The 7,269-nt window shown below is 40.6% G+C and overlaps 1 protein-coding gene and 1 long non-coding RNA gene across 2 annotated transcripts in view; one reads left to right on the forward strand and one right to left on the reverse strand.

Annotated features, from left to right (window-relative positions):
• The window catches only part of LOC308059211, a 126,502-nt gene that overhangs the window by 95,277 nt on the left and 23,956 nt on the right, over nucleotides 1–7,269 (forward strand). The window lies entirely within an intron of this gene.
• The window catches only part of DIAPH3 (diaphanous related formin 3), a 254,448-nt gene that overhangs the window by 29,972 nt on the left and 217,207 nt on the right, over nucleotides 1–7,269 (reverse strand). The gene's annotated exons all lie outside the window — the stretch shown is intronic.

Raw genomic sequence — 7,269 nt, forward strand, 5'->3', positions numbered from 1 at the left:
TGTCAGGATTTGCTGGTCATTGAAGGCGTCACAACTTGCAGCATGATTCTGGAAGACTGAATGTCCTGGTTTGAGCTGGGATAGAGTTAGTTTTCTTCTTAGTAGCTAGTACAGTGCTGTGTTTTGGATTTGGTGTGAGAACAATGCTGCTAGCATACTGATGGTTTTAGTTGTCGCTGGGTGATGCTTATACTAAGTCAAGGACTTTTCAGTTCTTGGGCCCTGCCAGCGAGAGGGCTGGAGGGGCACGGGAAATTGGGAGGGGACACAGCCAGGACAGGTGACCTGAACTAGCCAGAGAGCTATTCCATACCATATGGTGTTGTGCTGGGTATATAAACTGGGGGAAGAAGAAGGAAGGGGGGGACATTTGGCATTACAGCATTTGTCTTCCCAAGTAACCGTTAAGCGTGCTGGAGCCCGGCTTTCCTGGGGATGGCCGAACACCTGCCTGCCCATGGGAAGCAGTGAATGAATTCCTTGTTTTGCTTTGCCTGCATGCACAGCTTTTGCTTTACCTGTTAAATTGTTCTTATCTGAACCCTCAAGTTTTACATTCCTTTCCAATTCTTCTCCCCATCCCTCTGGGTGAGGGGGGAGTGAGCAAGTGGCTGCATGGGGCTGGGTTGCCGGCTGGGGTTAAACCACAACTGTGGATTTCTGATTTAAGCACAAAAGTGAATATGACTTACTAAAAAGTTGCTTCTGTGAAAGCATAAGCATCTCTGCTCGAGCAGGCTGATGTGCATGTAACAGACCATACATATTTCTGTAGAACTAGACTTACAGAAGCTCTACCTTACCATGCACTGGGAAGAAATTCCTTGCTAGCAACCTGTCGTAAGCTGTAATAAACCTGGCTGACTTGCAATCTGTCGAAATTATAATGACCTACTTTGAACAATGCATGTAATACAAATTATTTACTCATCTGAGGCAGAATTTGAACATATTTACCAAAAATAGCCATGGACAATTAGCAATAAATTTGACAGAGTATTTCATAAATACACCTACTTGTGTATCACAGAAATAGAACAAGATCATAAATAACTGTAGTTACCAAGAAGTTTTGAATTTTCAGTTAATTGGACAACAAGAAAAGGGCCTTTTCTTGAACAGCAGTCTCATATAACTGTAAGATCCTGCTTTGTCTAGAAAAAGAGGTGGAAATACAGCAGTCAGGTCATTTTATCCTTCTTTTATTCCCCTCTCCTGTATAAGCAAACTATAGTTTTGCTGTCTATCCATACTGGAATCAATCTGAAATATGAGATTTTTCTTTAGACTTTCATACAAATGCACCATGATTAAGAAACAAGTTTGTCCTTCAAATGGCATGAAGATTGCTTCATGTGTGTTGATGTAATCATTCACTACAAATAAGTTCCCAAAGTACTCTGTAATAGGCAGTAGATATGAAGATTTACTTTCAAAGAAACAAACACTTACATTTCATCAGTCCCCTAGATATGTTACAGTTAAGAATCACCTGCAGCATTTGAAATTGGAAATGGGTGTAGACAATTATCTCCCATCCCTCTTAAGAGTCTGTACAGGTGCATTCACTGAGGAAAGGCTTGCTAATTAAGGACTGGAAATGATACAGAATAATTGGGAGTTAAACAATTTTAGGTGTAAATACCTTAAAGCAGGGGTCCTCAAACTACGGCCCGCAGGCTGGATACAGCCCCCCAGGGCCCTCAATCCGGCCCTTGGTATTTACAGAACCCCCCCGCCCCTCCCCCCCCCCCCCCCCCCCCCCCCCCCCCGCCGGGGGTTGGGAGGGAAACCAAGCAGCCGCAGATGACTGCCTGCCACTTCATCCGTGCGCCGGCCTCCTGGTTAAAAAGTTTGAGGACCCCAGCCTTAAAGGAATTGTAAAATAAAGCTACACTGAGAAGGCATCTTCCGAATCCTAAACTTGGGAAAGCACCTGTAGATAGCACATAGACTTCATACCACTAAGCAGAGGAATGATATTCTTATATAGTGATGTTCCCATACTGGGGTGGGGGGTTGACCCTGGCTGGATGACAGGTGCCCACCAAAGCCACTCTATGACTCCCCTCCTCAGCTGGGCAGGGGAGAGAAAATATATCGAAAGGCTCATGGGTCGAGATAAGGGCAGGAAGACATCGCTCAGCAGTTACTGTCACAGACAAAACAGACTCAACTTGGGGAAATTAATTTAATTTATTACCTATCCAAAGAGAGCAGGAAAATGAGAAATAAAACCAAATCTTAAAAACACCTTCCCCCACAACTCTTCCCTTGCTCCCGGGCTCAACTTCACTCCTGATCTCTCTCCCCGCTCCCCACGAGCAGCGCAGGGGCCGGGGAATGGGGCTGCTCAGGGGCGGCTCCTCACAGCCCTCCCCTGCCCCAGCCGGGTCCCCCCACGGGTGCCGTCCTTCAGGCACAGCCGGCTCCAGCCCGGGTCCCCCCGGCGTCCCCAGCCCCGCCAGCAAACCTGCCCCAGCCCGGGCTCCTCTCCCCGCGGGGCCACAGGCCCTGCCAGGAGCTGCTCCGGCGTGGGCTGCCCACGGGTCACAGCCTCCCTCGGGCACCCACCTGCTCCGGCGTGGGGCCTCCAGGGGCTGCCGGTGGGGATCTGCTCCTCCGTGGGCCTCCCCGGGCTGAGGGGGACAGCCTGCCTCAGCGTGGGCTTCACCGCGGGCTCCGGGCCTGGAGCCCCCTGCCCCTCCTGCGCTGCCATGGCGGCTGCGGGGATGGGCCTCTCACGTATTATCACTCCTGTCCAGGCACTACCACCATTGCTGGTGGCCTTGGCCTTGGTTAGCAGTGGGTAGGTCCATCTTGGAGTTAGCTGGCACTGGCTCCATTGGACATGGGGAAGCTTCCAGCAGCTTCTCACAGAAGCCTCCCCTGTAGCCCCCCCGCTACGAAAACCTTGCCCTGCAAATCCAATATATCACACAGCAAACATCATCCCATAGATGAGAAATCTCAGTATAGGTTCCATAAAGCTTTTCTTTAAGACTTTTAACACCGACTTTGGTCCATCTATACAAGTGGTGTTACAATATGAGGAGATATTTTTTGCAAGGTCTGATCAGATTTTAGAGAATGACATTAACGTTGGGGTGGTAACAGCCCAACTCCAAGGCTAAACCTTTGCTCTGCTGCATGAACAACTGCTGCTTGAAATTGCAGCCACCAGCCAAAATTCTACCATCTATCCCTATCCCAGCACCTGTAATTCGCTACAGCAGCTCAAATCTCTTCATTCTTTTAATGCATTATTTTTACTTGGCTGCATGTTTCCTGTATTTTTATTTTAACATGAAAGTGTTTGTAAAAACATAAAACACATTACTAGCAAAGTGATTACCTCATGCAACCTATCAGACTGGAACCTAATCAGAATTTTGCTGCAATCCAGTGTAAGTGGAAATGTCCTGTAAGTACCTGGTTTTCATACCACTCAAGTTGCCTTTGGTATGTTCTGTAGCCAAACCCTGCAACTGTTACCTTACTAGTTTTTGTGAAAATATGAGCTTTGGTAGCACAGCTTTAATAGCTAAATCTGTTTCAGCTTTTAATAAGTTACATTTCTTGAAATGCGATTCAATGAAAACATACAGGAAATGATGATGTATGGCAAATACAAATAAAATCACATTAATATTTCAGTATCTAATATTTTTAATGTTTAGAATTAATGACATTTACAGTTTGCACTGGGTAAAATAACTTTGTGCAAAATGCTGATGGAAAAAAGAAATAAAACAAGTTGCTTTGAAAGTACTTGTATTTCTCTGAATTCCTTCTTTAGGAGGAAGGGGGCTTTGGAAAAGAATATTTTATACCAGTGAACTCAGTTTCTTAAAGTATTATTTTTCATATTGGTTTCACTATTTCCACCGTGAAATAACAGATGAAGCCTGTCTTCAAAATTCTAAAGCTTATCATTTAGTTTCTGTGACACTCACCTCCTTTTCCTATATATCTTGCTTGTACAAAAGAGAAAAAGAAATTAAATACAGCTTTCATAATTTCTATTTCTTGTGATCGTGTCTTAAAGATATGGAAACGGAAAGAAGAAAAATCAATCACAAATTTCATCTCTAGGTTTTTTTTAGATATATGTTAGTAAATATTACAGAAGCTGTAGCTTAGAAGCATATGATTTAAGTCCAGATTGTCTGATTTACATTACTGACTCCCTGATCTAGTTTAGTTGAACAGTGAATTTAAATAGAGGTGCTTGAGGTCAGGAGGGACTTACATATGTGCTTATATGCTGTGCTGAATCAACATCTCAATGCAACAAATCACAAGTACAGTATGTTTAACAAGCGTAACATGGCAAGCATATTTATCTATCCATAACAAAGCTAAAAATGACATCTCCTTTATGCATTTTTGTGAGTTAGCGGAAATCAGCAGGCAACTATAACCTTCCTTACTTCCTACTTTTCCTTAGAAAGAATTATTTAGCATAGTAGACCAAACCCAGAGTATATATTTTGAAGTTAACAGGAAAAGGTCCAAACTGGCATGCTTTAGCTGTTCATTAACTGTTTTTCTCCTAATGAATTGCCCTGTTGCCTGGCATCACTCTGATTGCAATATAACAGCTTTTATTAGTCATTATAAATACAGCTTTGTGCCATGTTATTTACATTCTTATTGCAAATAGCTAGAATTTCACGTTATAATAATTCAGGGTATTTCTGTGCTTGCTGAAAAATAATCTGGTAATGCCTAATACATGATTTTACCTTAACCCTTAAACCCAAATCTTTAAGTTTTTGGGTTTGTGGCTTTTTTGATACAACTTTGCCACAAGCATAATTCCACCATGGCCAAAATTCTTGCCAATAACAAGGCTAAGGGAAACAGGATTTTACTGTAATTAGACTTTGCAAAGTGAGCTTCTCTTCTGGTGAAACTGTCACAAGGGGAAACTGATATTCAAAGCTTAAAAAATGATTATTGCTTGTAAATGAACTAGCACTGTGAATATGCATAAAAATGAGCTTAGGAAAATATGAAACAAAAATATGAACAATACTAAATACTAATCAGTAACAGGATCATTTTCATAATATGCAACTATTTTCTAGATATATTCAGTAACATTTCATTAAAAGCCTTCATTTTCTATTTAACTCTTTAGCAAGTCAAAAAAGAGGATAACGGTTACCTAAAATACTGTTTGATGGTAGCAATTATTTGTAAAATACTTTTTGACTACATTATTTTATCCAGATCAATCTAAAGTCAATGAATTTCAGACATAACTGACCTGTTCTGAATTCTATTGAGTGATTTAGGTACAAAAGTCAACGTGTTTATCATCCAAAAGTGAAAAATTTCACATTTTTTTTTCATTCCTTAAGAAAAAATTATCAAATTGTTTTCCTAAATTTGAAAAATAAAAGTAACAAAAACCGTATCTACATTGAAAAATAACTGTTACAGAGAATATTTGTCACTACTCTTATTCTTCAAACCCACAACTCTGGTACTATTGAAAAATGAATGCCTGACACTAACAAATATATATGTACATATATATAATAACAATAACGTCTATACACATTTTGTGTACACACAGATATTATGTGTGCACATAGATTACATTCAGCTTTTCTGACTCAACAGGCTTTAGTACAACTAAATGTACTACCCAATGCTGTATTGGGTCTGGCTGAGCCTCTCAACAACATTAGTAGTGCTGCACTTGTATTGGTAGCTAGAAGGGTGGTGATAACACACCAGTGTTTTGGCTACTGCTGAACAGTGCTCGCACAGCATCAAACCTGTCTTTCCAACTTTATCCCCTTCCCCAGTAGGCTGGTGGTGGGCAAGATCTTGGGAGGGAAGACAGCCAGGACAGCTGACCCAAAGTCACCAATGGGATATGCCATACCATATGACGTCTGCTCAGATATAAAAGCTGGGATAAAGGAGGAGGAAGGCGGGGCATTTGTTATTTAATGACATCAACCATCACACGTACTGAAGCCCTGCTTCCCAGGAAGTGGCCGAGCATTGCCTGCTGATGGGATGTAGAGAATAACATCTTTTGTTTACCTTTGCTTTCACAAGCAACTTTTGCTATTTCTTTCACTAAACTGCCTTTATCTTGACCCATAGAGTTTTTTTCATGTTATTTTCTTCCCCCTCCCCCATTTGGCTGAGAAGTGGAGTGATAAAGCAGCTTGGTGGGCATCTGGGATCCAGCCAAGGTCAACCCACCACAAATGCCAACACAAGTTTTGTTAATAATCTATGCTAGTATTTTGAAACAGTGATTTTACAAAATCCCAGCTGGCAATCTAAACTCAGTTATGAAAAGGCATTTCACCTTTTACCTAACTTATTCTTCCAAAGAAAGATTTATCAAGTGCATTACAAGGATTCAAAAATAATATTTACATAATATAATTGGGAAAAGTCCAATGAGGCTTAATCAACAAAAAGGAGAAAAAAATGATAATAGAGTACTTGGAAAGAGGAACAATGGTATTTTTTAAATTCATTTTTAACCTTCCTAAAATAAGGAATTAAACTTCTTTTGTTCAAATAAAAAGATCTTTTCAATGAACAGACAAACATATTCTCTTCTATTTAGCAAGTTCCTCTCTGTCTAGCTAAATTTATATCAATCTCCTTGAATGCAGGCTGTATTCAACATCTCCTGACCTACGCTGCTGCTGCTAAACCTTGTACTGTGGTTTTCCAGGCTATAAACTTTCAGCAAGTAGAAAACAATTTTAATTTGATATTAGATGTATTTAGTTTGTCACCTGGCTGCTTTTCTTCCCAATTACATGTTGGCAACACAATCCTCAAAGAGGCTTCTTTTCCCTTGTAACTGATTATGAAGGATTCATCATGAATGTGACACCTACAATACGTCTATGTAACCTCTTTGGCAAAATAACTACTTAATTCCATGGCAGAACTTGTTTGCAGTGTTATTTTTATATTCCTTTAAATATTTGAAAAGCAATTTTTTCTAGCATTGAAGTTCTAGAAACAACCTACAGACTTTTTCTTGAATGGTAGAATCATTTTCCACATGGTGAAGATGAAGAACATCGTGTTAATGCTGGTCAGCTGCTGTGGCTGTAAAGTTAATTACTCATTTATCAAACTCTCATATGGTAACTTTAATGGAAAATATCACATCTTCATCTCTAATGAAATTATTGTGTAGTTATTGCATAACATATTCCAATACTTTCCACTCAGAATGAGACCAATATGTCATCACTAAACTTATTCTATAGC

This window comes from Falco punctatus, assembly GCF_963210335.1.
Source record: "Falco punctatus genome assembly, chromosome: 2".
NCBI lineage: Eukaryota > Metazoa > Chordata > Aves > Falconiformes > Falconidae > Falco > Falco punctatus.